At 46.4% G+C, this 13,597-nt stretch overlaps 1 pseudogene; it reads left to right on the top strand.

Moving 5' to 3' along the window:
- The first annotated feature begins 10,407 nt into the window (after positions 1-10,407).
- On the top strand, positions 10,408-11,003 carry LOC149346053 (uncharacterized; annotated as a pseudogene).
- The last annotated feature ends 2,594 nt before the right edge of the window (positions 11,004-13,597 follow it).

The following is a 13,597-nucleotide window of genomic DNA, read 5'->3' as shown; positions in this document are numbered from 1 at the left end:
ACCAGAAACGTCAAAAAGACGTCAGAATAGCGCGGACGTCGATAAAGTTAAGCGATGATACAAGGCCGAAAAGTGGACACGACGAATGAAGAACGAACACGGACAGGGCGCTTTCGTTCTTCATTCGTCCTGTCCACTCTTGCGCCTTGCATCATCGAGTCGTGCGCCAACTCCCCAACAGTTGATTCTTCTCATCTTCGATAAAGTTAACGGACGAGAAAACAGCCGTGGACTGAAAATAGTAAAAATAAAGTTTGAAATGAATTGAAATGTATTTGATAAATGATAATTATTCAAACAAAAAGTTTGATTGATATAGATTGACCAGTTAATTAAATATCAGCAAAAACCATTGGATAGTTGCATAGGCTGGACGGGGATGCAGTAAGTGGACGGGAAAGCAACCACGGCGCGAAATTTGAAAAACCATAATGGTTGATTGAGATAAAAGAAGGTATATTAGGAGTAAATAAATCAATATTTAAATAAATCATTAGAGAGGTTAATTAAGTAGTCAGGTTAATTAACAAAAACCAATAATAAAGAGACGCAAAGGGAGGTGAAGAGTGCTGTGGAGGCGTCAATGGTTTCGCATTCTCGCATTGCAGGTCACCGCAGTGATCTCTAATATTCCAATAATATTCTTTTCTGAACAATTCGAAGATTGAGATATCTAGAGACAACCTACTTTGTTTTGAAAGATTACCCAGTTGTATACAGTTGCCTACAGATCACTTTTATTTTGTAGCGGTAGGTGAAAAACGAGGCTTTTTGCAAATTAAGGTCTTTAGTGACGAAAATTTCAAGCAGTCCTATATGCAAATTAAGCAAAAAATTCAGTAGTCGCCACATTATTTTGAAACAAAGCTGTGCCTAATGAAATTCGTTCGGTTTGTGGGAAATACCGTGTGGCAACGCCAGTTGCATACGTGGGACACCACAATTTGTGTAATGAATAATAAGTAATTCATAGGCTGACCTGGTTATGAAGCGACGACCCAAATAACCGGTGGAAGTCTTCAGCTTCGAGAAAATTAACTGATAATTGCATAAACATTTGCACGTCACTTGAAAGAAGCACCCTGGACCAATATTAGTGTTGGACCGGCCGACGATCCTAGCCTTTCTTTCAGCTCTTTTCAGAATTCAGCTCTGTGATCTTCGCTTCATACGATAGAGAATTCTGAGTTTGGATTGTCTCTTTCAAGTACAAAATGTGCTGTCTTGAGGATTATCACCGCCATATGATTGTACTAGGGAGAAAACGCCGGCAGGGCTATTGTGCAAGGGCTCATGTTAGCATTGTTGATTCCTATTCTCGTTGCTATACGGGGACACCGGGAGGTCCTGGCCATAATTTTACTCTTTTAGTTTAATATGTCCGTAGCTAACAAGTTAAATTGAGCCAATATGCTTCGATAACGCCACATTTCATCGGTAATAGCGCTTTCCACAAAACATGAGACAGCGGGTGTGCATATCAGAGGCAAAGAGCCATGAATTGAAGTTTGAGATGACAGGAAACATTCACCTGTCTACCAAGAATCAGAAACTGTCGATCTTGGAATCCGGTTTAAATCCCTGTAAGCGATCATAAATTCACGCACAAAGCCCCAGTACTTTGGTGGGTGGGGGAGGGGGGGAATGGTTGTTTTTTGTTGACGCTCAGAAGCTGAGAGGCGCGAGGTTTTACTTGCAGGATACTTTCGAAACGCTGTAGATATAAATATATCCTGTGTTCATATCAGTTTTCTCCGTTAGGAAGGGAAGGCAATGTAAACTATCATCTTTGCAGGTTCCAGGCCATGATAAACAATGTAGCGACAGTGTAGGAGCCTTCCTTTTTTTAGCTTCCTTCACTGAAATGGAAAGTACTCAGTAAAGCAAAAGTCAAAGCAGATGCAGTGCCGATTGTGCTAGCTATGAGGAAATAGTGCGGATCCTTCTTTAAATGAAAGAAAGCTAGACTGTTGCGCCGCAGAAATCATTACGGGAGCTGTAGCCCTCATTTGTGATTTACGACCGCACTTCAAGGGCACAGTGATACGACAAAACACTGCATAGTGGCTAGACTGTCACTTTGAACCGTAAAACTTGTGCAAGCAATGCCTACAAAAACAGCGTACACGCTACCATTAAAAACGAGGGCAATACCCAGCGGTAGGTACACGATAGAACGACGAAACGTCACAACAAGCTCCGCGAGCAAAAAAGAGTGATAGTGATGACGATGGTAGTGAAAAAATTGCCATAAGTGATATCTGATTTGGATATGAACGAGAGCCCAAAAGGCTGTAAACTCAGTCGCACCCGAGCCTTTGTGCGCCCAGCAGCCTTGTAGCGTGGCACTCTTTGACAGACGGCTGGATGCGGTGTATCGCTTTAATGGTTCGATGTTCAAAAACTGTCTAAGTACCATTGGAAAGGTTAAAAAAGATGTTTATTTGAAAATTTAGTTTTTCAGCAAAATAGAAACTAGGCAGAGGATAAAGGCGGGTGCAAAATTATTTATCTGAACGAATCTAAAGCCATGTCCTGGAGTCCTAGAACCGCACAACGGTTATATATATTGGCTTACAGGACTTTGGAGAGAAGCTAATATATGGTGGCTCTCCCCACGTGAGTGAAATAGCTAGAAAGCCAACCATTTGCCGCAGAATTTTCCAGATGGGGTCATAAGATATTTTGCACCATAATCTTTCTATTTAAGTTAAGCATGCATTGTATCAATGTTCGGCTTGAACCACATGTTAGAGATACATGTTACGGTATCCCCCTCACATGCGCTGCTGTGGTGCTGCAAGCGAGGTCGGAAAAGGTCTACCATTACCTTAGGGAACGCTAATGCGAGAAGAGAACAGCAGTTACATAAAAGCGAGTGCTTTATATAAGAAGTTAGCAGAAAGAATTCTCCGGCGTAGCGAACGCCTCTGGAATGTTTGTGTGTTACAGATTGGTTTCGTTTGAAGTATATGTGATATTGTTTTTTGTCCTTGAATATGACAAGCGAGCCCGATACATTCCCTGAAGAAGCTGCAGTTGAGCGTCAAGACACGTCTGCATGCGTTGTATAACAGAATGTCGTGTTTCTGATAGACTCGTTGCATGACAGGAAGAGAAATTTTAAGCGAGTGTGTCGAGGTTTGTTCACTCCGTTGCCGGAGCTTTGTTGAACGACACTTGGGTGCACTGTAGGCAGGGACACACGTAGCTCAGTCGACGTGACAGGCATCGTTCAGTTGTGTGACGCTAATCTGGGTTATGCAGACAGCTTCAACCGGGCACGTAACTGGACGCTGACGTAAACTACGCGCCTTGTCGTCACTGTATTGTTCCCAGTTTTCAGCGAGCAGTGCGTTCTCACGACAACACTATACTACTAAGTAGGGGAAGCGACATCGGCTGGTTGATACGTTACGTTACATGCCTGGCTACCTTTTCGGAATTTCAGCGCAGCTAGCTTTGCAGCGTAGAGAAGAAAGTAGCTATGAAAGCCCGTGGGTCCTGGCTCTGGTTTGAAAAGAATTCACCTCAAAATTCATGGCAAGGCTCAGTCTCCTTCGAGTGTCTGAATAGCGTCCTTTATACCTAATTCAATGTTTTATCAGGAATACAGGGCTCCACTTTCCGACACTCTGAATGAAAAACGCTTGCACAGAAAAGGGATTGTTGTCTTATATGCAATTGGTCTTGCATGGACGTGTAATTGTAAATACTACTGCTCTAAAATAATGTAGGGTGCAAATTTCTACTTCTCGACGTTTAAACTACCTATAGGCTTCAGTTACGCAGAACTATGGCTAATTAAAGATAAATATCGTTTTTTTTCTACGGTATAATATTCAATATTGCAAAACAAGCTTCACGTTTCTTTGCTAATATCTCATCCTGTTGTTTCTTTGTCAATTTTAGAAATATCATGGTACTTTTGGGTTTCTTTTCCTACAACAGTCTGCGTAATAATCTTTCCCCGGGTTATCTTGCTGCTAAGCCATCCTGCATGTGTTACGCGGTTTCTTTAAGGAGCTTCAGATTTGCATGCGCAACTAAATGCGCACCTCATTGGTGTATTCTATAAATGTGGCTAGATTGAAGGCATTGAATTGTTTCCGTTAGACTGGCTCTTGTTTAGCATGTCGCTATTAGCAGCTGCATTCGCTGCGTACGGTTATTTAAGCGAGCTCGATAAACCGCCATTGAAGGTGAGATTACACAAATGATGGTCTGTCTATCTTGCGGAAAAACTTACTCCGTTTAAACTTGAGATTGCGATAATGAACAATGCAATACGCGTTTATATTTAATTTGTCCTCGATGCTTTGTTAAAAAGCATTTATGAAGCAATTCTGTTTGAAATGACCTGAATGAAGAGAAGTTCAGAGGACAGAAGAAAGTGCTCAGCGACATTGTTCACTGAATGCGGTAGTTTACATTTACAATACAGCTAGTAGTCACAAAAATGGGCAGGGCAGCATAGGCCATGTAACTACACCGCGGTCTCCCCCCCCCTCCTGACTCCTTGTATACATCTATTTGGGAAACGTCTCTATTTTGTTTCAAATCTATATGGTCCCATCTTTCTGCTCCACAGGAACTAAGGAATTTCTGTCCATGTACCTCGTGTCTTAAAAATTGATGTCGCATACTGGACGACCGGGTGACTCTATAACCACTGCGACCTTCCTATTAACGTTCCTGTTTTCGAAGGTATTGCTACTTTCTTATGTAAGAATTTTGTTGACGCCAGTCGTGAAGTAGTAGTTACATCTTCCGTGCTTCTACTTCATCGTCTGAAAGAGCGGATATATGTAAACTGAACACGCTGTTCTATTCTTAGCGCAATCACGCCTATCGGAACAGAAATCAGCAGGCACTGTCTGTCGGCAAGAAATTACACCAGTGACCGCTACTAACGTGCGCATGCCTTACCCCTAAGTGTTTTAAGAAAACGCATAAATTCGGTTACAGCGACGAAGTCTGCTTCCATTGCATGTTTCGAAAAATGTATCTAATGCACTCTCTGTCAAGGATGACACAGTTTATCCAGTAGGCTGAGCGTCTTCTTTGTCCTAATGGCAAGTTTTAAAAGAGGCTTTTCATTTCTCGAGCAGGTGATTTCACAGCCGAGGTATTCTGAACGCTGGAAGGAAAGGTAAGAGTATCATCCCGACCCAGCCCAGCTTGTCTACTACCCCTTCTAGACCAACTCTTAGTTTTCTCTGGACAGCAGGTAGTGGTCTGCGAAGACTCCTTAATCAGACCACATCATTATGACACCAACCCTCTTATTTTGGCAACATAACGTCTATAATATAGTATTTTCTAGGACTTATATCTTAATATTATACAGACCAGTACTTTCTGATACTTTCACGAGCACACCTGTTCGACCACACTGCTCCTACTCTACCGCTAGCTGCGTTAGCTGGGAAATATAATATATATTGGTGATAGACCTTTAAAATTCTGTGGTATATTTCGCACCCCTTCCTTCCGTAACTTCCAGACGGTAAAAAACACCATCTGGCCAGCTGCGATGGCTCATGCGCCTTGACTTAGTCCCTACAAAATCCCGACTTGTTTTTCCAGTTTCCCCCTGGATAATATGAAATAACAAATGATGCCACCATTTGTAAGGAACTTTTCAAACTTCTCTCTGAATGCTGTTGATTTCCCATTTACACTCGAAGCGCCCTGGTGGCTGTGTGGCAATGGCGTCCGACTCCTCTGCCCAAAGACGGAGAATCGAATTCCAGCAGCAATTCCCACGTTTCTAAGGCACCGAAATTGTAAATGTCAACTCGTGCATGTGCTCTGCGATGCCAGTGCACCATAAAGAATGAGAGGTGGCTTATATTCATTAGGAGCCCTCGAATGCTTTGCCCCTTTCATGGCCCGTGCGCATCTTTATGACGTTAAAAAGACTGCATGTCTCTGAAGGACCACTGGATAAAGACAAAGACTGCACACACCCCTCGATACCTTTTACGCGCCTCGTAAGTGGCGGCATTTTTTGTATCCACCAGGAAATACTGGAAACGGTGTCTCTTCACAACGCATGCGTACCCGCCGGGCTTGCTAGCAGGCGCAGTGAAAGTGAGTCAACATCGCGATGTTGGCACTAACACAGCGATACAGGGCCAGCACCGGAAACGAAATTCATTCCCTGTGTGGTTCACAGTCCATTAAGTCAAAAATTTTACTCACCGAGATGCGAGATTGCATCTGCTGTTCAACACGAGGAAAGTAAACTGAAAGAACTCTGCAGCTCAAAATAATCGAGATTTCAATGCAGGTTAAAGAACCACGAGTACTGAAAGCAAATGTTGATAGCATGCCGTAAAACCTAGGTACGGTTTTAAAGGTTGAAAGCAGTCACTTCTATGTAAGAGAAAGTGCTTGTGTCGTTCTGCTTCCGACCGGAGACTTTATAGCTTTTGACACTGGCAGTTGGCCCACCATGATTTGCCAGTTTTGTTCTTGAGGGAGAAAGTGAACTGCCCAATTTTTGCATGGTGCAGGTTGTATTATCGTCACCGCCTATCTGACGACCCCGGACTACACGATGTTTATTAATATGATGTGACTACAGTTGACTATGCCTATATTTACATCGACAATTTCTCGCTTTACTACAAAGACGTGATCACGTTTGAGGACATTAGTATTGCATGAATAAAAGGAGCAGTATAGCCTGAAGTAGGACCGATGTCCTACAACGCGCTCGTTGTTAGCGTTTTACGAAGACACCAATATCGGCGTTTTTCCTGGACGAAACCTGTATTGCAGGAAGTCTGACCGGTTACCACTGTCCGGGATTAGCGTTAAACAGCCCGACACTCTCTGAACTGACGCCACAGCAGAAGAGTGGCGCTTGATCCAGCCTGCATCGCAAGAATTGCGAAAAGAAAGACACCATGACCAGAACATTATAACAGTTCATTTCCTTCAATTTCGTTATGCACTTATCGTATGCCATACATGAAATGGTAGATCCCAGTGGTACCTGAGCCGAGCTATTGTCTGGTGTAAATGAAAGCGGAGAAAGAAGCAAAGTAACACTCGAACTGAATAACTGTAATTGCCCGATACAGCAATATAATTATGCAACTTGTGACGTAAGCTTTTTTTTTTTGAAGAAAAATTCTCTTGTTTTCTGTAGTACTTACGGTTTTAATTTCATATAATGCTTGTTCACAATGCTTCTGTTTTCTGCACGTAATGAATGGTGTAACATACTTTTTTTCAACGGCTTTTGTAGCATAGAGAGTGCAATGTATTTCGCCAGGAGGCGAGGCCTTGTCAGGCGTAGATGAAACGCCTTTTGCCTCGTCTTCCTTGGTAGAATCATCCTCTTTTAAACTCTCTTGCTCATGATGTATACTTGCTTTCTACCAGAAATAAAGTGAATTTGAATTTGACTCTTGTCCAGTGTCGAAGACAGGAAGCAGAAAGTACGCGACGGTCCAGAACATCCCCACAAGCCCCCAGAAAAGCGAAAGCTGCCACTTCTAACGGGTTCTTTGGAGAGAGAGAGAACCTGGACAGAGTAGGAGAGCGGCAGAACCAGCATGAATCAGGTCTCGAGAGCATGTATGTGCTTGGAATGTGCGTACTGCTAGCGCTGTGCTGTCATTTTGCAAAGCTATGAATTTTAACTCAACAATCCACGTAGCTAATAGCCGCCTCCGTACTTAACAAACGGAGTTAGGAATTTTATAGCTCGTCCGTTTCGGGGCCCAAGCACAACAGGTGTTATTCGCGAATATTCCAGTATATTAATAGCATGAATATGTAAAAGCAGCCTCGCAGTAAAGCGCAAAACAAAACGGGTGGTCTGCTTGCCATGGTGGCCGGCAGATGTGAGACTATGCTGTGCGTGCGATGGACACCACCTCACTCTTATTGCCGTGTTGTCCTTTGAATATATTTTAAATCAAAAGCAACCGAGTTCAAAAGAAAAAAGATACATCCATACCGGATGCGCCCTAAAGTAGACATTTTCGGTCGCTCTTGACTCATACTCACGAGAGTTATTTTCTTTCAATTGTGGTAGGGCCTCGTGTCTAAATAAAATCTCTTCAGAAAAGCTTTTGATGTTCTCTGTATAATTACAGTGTTGTGTATTCTTCTGTTTCTGTTACAGTGTGGTGAAAGCATTGTACAGTACTTTTTTTGTTGGTCTATTTCTCTCTCTCTTGTTCGTCCACATGCTCCTACTGCAATTTGGCACTGCAGTTAATGCCTAAAAGAAAGAAACGTGCAAGTGGCAACCATAGCCAAAAGGCCCCCCGCCCTCTGAAAGGATGAAATGCTGACAAGATCGTAAATGCATGAATGCAGAAATGAGTGATGTGTCAATTGTCAATTGCAAGTGCCAATAGCAAAATGAAGTCGAGTTTAGAGAAAAAATGCTTCAATGCTTGCTTCACAACTTTTGGAGGCATACATGCACTAATAAGGAGGGGGCGAGTATGCAGGTTGTGAAAGAGGCACTTTACAGAATATCCACTGTCAGCGTCCCTAACTGCTTGTTCGCCACTTTCAGCCTCAACTCACGAACTTCCTCTTACGTTGCCCTCACCCTGTCCGGTTTTTCTACGTCAACCCTTCCTCACCCTCATCCCTTCGCGTTAGACCATCCAGAGTACTTGGACGAGGAGGTCCTCATGGGCTGACGCCATGCTGACATGAACTTTACCAAGCATGGCATTGAGATTTGGTGAGATGCATGGGTTCCCTGTTTGGCACAAAAATTATTTCTCATTATTCTCTCACGAGGGCAACTGCTACATGCAGATCTTGATGAGTTGCGATGCCACGTGTCCCCGAGCATCCACAGAGACATCACCGCGGAGGGACGAGTTTGAGCAGTGCGTCACCACGAACCACAGCAGCCTCGCTTAGGGCCGTTTCACATGCTGCGACTAGAACGAAAATAGTCCGCCTAGTCGGCGACGCAGCACTGCGATTTTCGCTCAGTGCTTTCACATGCAACGCGTACCCAGCGAATTCGGCCGGAGGGACACGCTAGGTTGCTCGATGTTCGCATAGGCAACCACAATTAAACGCGACAAAAACGTTGCACGGAATGTGTTGATGATGTTATGACCAGTGTGTTTTTAGATGCAAGGCAATATTTCCTATGTTTTGATGAGAATAAACAATTTTGCTTGTTCCCACGTGACCCCACGTCACGCGTTGTCTCGGCGCTCCCCACTGGTCAGTCAAAGAGCGAACGCACCGACGCTGCGACTGAATTCCAACCGGACGGAACTCGGTCGCAGGCTATCTGCGGCTAGACCGACGGCCCTCCCCAGTCACAGACCAACAGAATTCACAGCGTCGCAGGCGAGAATCGCATGCAGAATTCGCAGCGTCGCAGGCGAGAATCGCATGCATGTGAAACGGCCCTTAGCCGTGCGTGGCTCAGCCATGTCCCTGGAAAAGGGGGTCCTGGTGGTTCAGCCAAAGCCAAGCGCCTAGACCGCCTAGGCCCATCGGTGGAGGCAGCACATCACTTTGGCCCCAGCTTCCCGTAGACGGCACCTCCGGCCTGACCTAACCGAGAGAAATCGGCAGTCGCATTTTCCTGTCCTCCGCTCGAATTCAATTTTCTGTCTTCTTTACCACAAATTTCCTGTCTCACATCCCTTCTCGATTTTTTCCCTTTTCTTAGGCGGCTAGGATCACCCTAGTGTGGCCTAACTATCCTGAGTCGCCCATATTTGGCTATAGCCGTGGTGTACAGCTGATGTGGATAGGATATTGTTACGAGGAAGACAAAGCTGGCAGTGGCGCGGGACGGAGCGCTCGCGCTAGGCCAGCGGCCATTAAATCATCTCTTCTCCATCGTTCATCACGCCTCATCTTCGGCTGGCCGCCACGTCACAATATTTTTTATGTTCCTGTACAGTCCCCTAGTTTGGCTACATGGTGGGTGGGTGGCACCATGGCTGAAGTACACTCTTTTTTATAGCTGCCTCCCTACTTTCAAATCATCGCCCTCTGAAAAGATGGCGAGTACATGCCACACTTAATTTTTCTACAAAAAGATAACTTTTCCAATCTATCCTATCAATCACAGTAAATAAATAGTCCTGCAGTTCTGAAAAAAAAAACACCCCGAAAGAAGAACGGGACGGAAGCAAGAGAATACTGACAAGCATTGTCTCCCGACTGAAAATATTGATAGTGTGAAGATGAAGATGGGCACTGGCCCAGCCGCACTGCTATTTCTCCGAGCGAGAGCCTACACAGCCTGACCGAGGACGGACCACCACTGCTTCACCGCTGCTTCCGTCGTCCTCAGCGTCACCAAATAAACCACCCTTACATATGGTGGAGGTTGGTTTGCCGTCCCTGTACGCCCTGGAATTCCGCAGCCGCACGCTACCGACATCCGTTATGCCCGCCGACGCCATCCATCAAGCCGTGCAGGTTGGCCCAGCAGTTATCTGTTCCGGCTCCTTCCGCCAGCGGGATCCCGCCCTCTTCAGTGGGACAGACGACCACGATGCAGAAGACTAGTTTGCATCCTATGAGCGGGTGAGCAGTTATAACAAGTTTTACGACACTACAAATTTGAACAACGACATCTTCTATTTAACCTGTGTAGCGAACCTGCGGCATCGCAACCACGAAGGTGACCTCTCCACGTGGGCCACCTTCAAGAAGAACCTCTCGGATGTGTTCGGTCGTCCTGCTGTCCAAAAGCTGCGAGCTGAGCAACGCTTGCGCGAATGTTTGTAGCATTCGGGAGACATTTACCAGCTACATTGAATAAGTGGTCAACCTGTGCTCGCGTGTCAACGCCCAGATGTCCGAGGCTGACTAAATAAAGCACATTCTGAAGGGTATCGAGGAGGACGCAATCCAAATTTTGCTGTCCCGAGATTTCCGCACCGTTTCAGAAGTTGTAACTTTCTGCCAGAGTTACGACGAGCTGCGCAAGCAGAGACTCCTCACTTGCCTGCCCGCCGCGCCTGTCGAGTCGCTTGTAGGTTGTCTGCTGCACCTGACCACTCGGCGCTATCGGAACAGCTGGAAGATTTCATATGTGAGGAAGTTGCTTGTGAGCTTTCTCTTCTGCCACTCCACTCCAGGCCATCTCCATACATGGCGTCCTACATTTTCCGTGTCATCGCCGAACGTGTGGCTGAAGCCCTCTCGCCGGTCCAGCTGGCTGCATCCGCACATCAGCCCGCTCCTATTACTGCGCCATTGACCTACGCAGAAGCCGTTGCACGGCCGAGGCTACCCAACTACTGCTTGCGCTACGCTACTCCTCCAGCGCCCGTGCCTCATGTCGCTCAAGCAACGAGGCCGAGGAGTTGCAGAAGAAATGAACATGACAATAATTTACTTGCGCTACACAAAATCTATAGAGTACTGCCGGCAAGCATACAGCAGCAGGCCCTGATGAAATGCATTATAATATCCTTGCCCACCTCTGTCAATATGTTGTAGAAGCTCTTCTGAAATTTTGAAACGTAATATGGGAAACTGGAAAAATGCCAGACAAGTGGAAAAAATTTGTGATTGTGCCATTCATGAAACCTAGAAAACCGCCAATCTCGGCTGGTAGTTATAGGTCAATAGCTCGCATGAGTTTTCTTGCCAAATGTTTTGCAACTGTGCTGAATATTGTCACGTTGTAGTGACGGCAGTCCAGCAGTCAGGAAGACACCAGAAATGCTTGCAAACGAAGCTCTCTATTAGGGCTGACTTGCGCCCTCAAAAGAACTGAATCACTCGGTGGCGGCGTAAGCAACAAGCGTGCTCGTCAATCGTCGATCTACGAATGCCCGCCGCTCGCGGCATCGCTCAATTTAAAGCCGGCAAATAAACTTCCAGATAGCAGGACAAGATCATCTACAGTGATCTGGAAAAACCTAGATGCAGCCTTTCATGGCTGCGATCAATCGAGATTAGACTGATCGCTTCTCGCGTCACGAACAAAAATGATAACGGCCCTTTCCTGCAGCCTTGAGCGTGAACGAACAAACACTACAATGATACGTGGCATTACCCCCCTTCCAAAGAAGCATCGTCTCGATGCTTTAAAATGAAAATAAACACGGAGAATGAAAACTTCGAGTCCTTTAGCGTTCATAATATGGCTTCAGGCGTACGACATGTACGACTTCCGGGCGTGGGTGGCGTCGCTGAGATGCTGTCATGCCGTCGGGGATGACTTCATAGTCGAGGTCACCGATGCGGCGGAGAACCCTGTACGGGCCAAAGTAGCGTCGCAGCAACTTTTCGCTCAATCCATGGCGGCGAACTGGCGTCCATATCCAAACCCGATCACCTGGCTTGTAATGCGTGTCTCGTCGGCGCAGATTGTAGCGTCGGGCGTCGGTGTGCTGCTGGTCTTGAATGCGAAGCCGCGCAAGTCTTCGGGCTTCCTCGGCGCGATGAAGGTAGGCAGCGACGTTGAGGTTGTCTTCGTCGGAAACGTCCGGGAGCATTGCGTCGAGTGTTGTCGTGGGCTTCCTGCCGTATACCAGCTGGAATGGAGTAAACCTGGTTGTCTCCTGGGCGGCAGTATTATAGGCGAAGATCACGTAGGGCAGAATAGAGTCCCACGTCTTGTGTTCGGCGTCGATGTACATGGAGAGCATGTCTGCGATGGTCTTGTTCAGACGCTCTGTCAGTCCGTTGGTTTGCGGATGATAGGCAGTTGTCCTCCGATGGCTTGTCTGGCTGTACTTTAAAATGGCTTGCGTCAGCTCCGCTGTAAATGCCGTCCCTCTGTCTGTGATGAGCACTTCGGGGGCGCCGTGTCGCAGGAGAATTTGTTCGACAAAAAATTTTGCGACTTCCGTTGCGGTACCATTAGGCAACGCTTTTGCTTCGGCGTATCGGGTCATGTAGTCGGTGGCCACGATGATCCATTTGTTACCTGATGATGAAGTCCGAAAGGGGCCGAGGAGGTCCATTCCTATTTGCTGAAAGGGCTTAGTTGGAGGTGGTATGGGGTTCAGGAGTCCGGCTGGTCTAATCGGAGGCGTTTTGCGTCGCTGACACTCACGGCACGTTTTCACATAATGGGAAACGTCGGTAGCTAGCCGCGGCCAATAGTACTTCTCCTGGATGCGGTGCAACGTTCGAGCAATCCCGAGATGCCCCGCAGTCGGCTCATCATGACATGCCTGCATAATTTCTTGCCTAAGATTCCTGGGCACGACAAGAAGATGTACTGTCCTGTTGGACGCGAAGTTCTTCTTCAGGAGGACATTACTGTGAACGACGAAGCACGACAGTTGGCGCTTGAACCCTCGGGGAGGCGATGCGGTCTTGCCTTTCAGGTAATCAACTAGGCTTTGCAATTCAGGATCCGAGCGCTGCTGCTCCCCGAAACTGCTGGCGCTTACCGGTCCTAAGAAAGCGTCGTCGTCTTCCTCTTCGGGTGCTGCGTCGACAGGAGCTCGTGACAAGCAGTCTGCATCGGAATGCTTGCAGCCAGATTTGTAGACTACAGTTATGTCGAATTCTTCAAGACGCAGGCTCCAACGAGCAAGGCGGCCGGAGGGATCTTTCAAATTGGCCAGCCAGCACAGAGCATGGTGATCGCTCACAACCTTGAATGGTC

The sequence above is a fragment of the Amblyomma mixtum genome, chromosome 4 (genome assembly GCF_055824585.1).
Source record: "Amblyomma mixtum isolate Tamu chromosome 4, ASM5582458v1, whole genome shotgun sequence".
In the NCBI taxonomy this organism is placed as follows: Eukaryota; Metazoa; Arthropoda; class Arachnida; order Ixodida; family Ixodidae; genus Amblyomma; species Amblyomma mixtum.
This window is presented reverse-complemented; position numbering and strand designations above follow the sequence as displayed.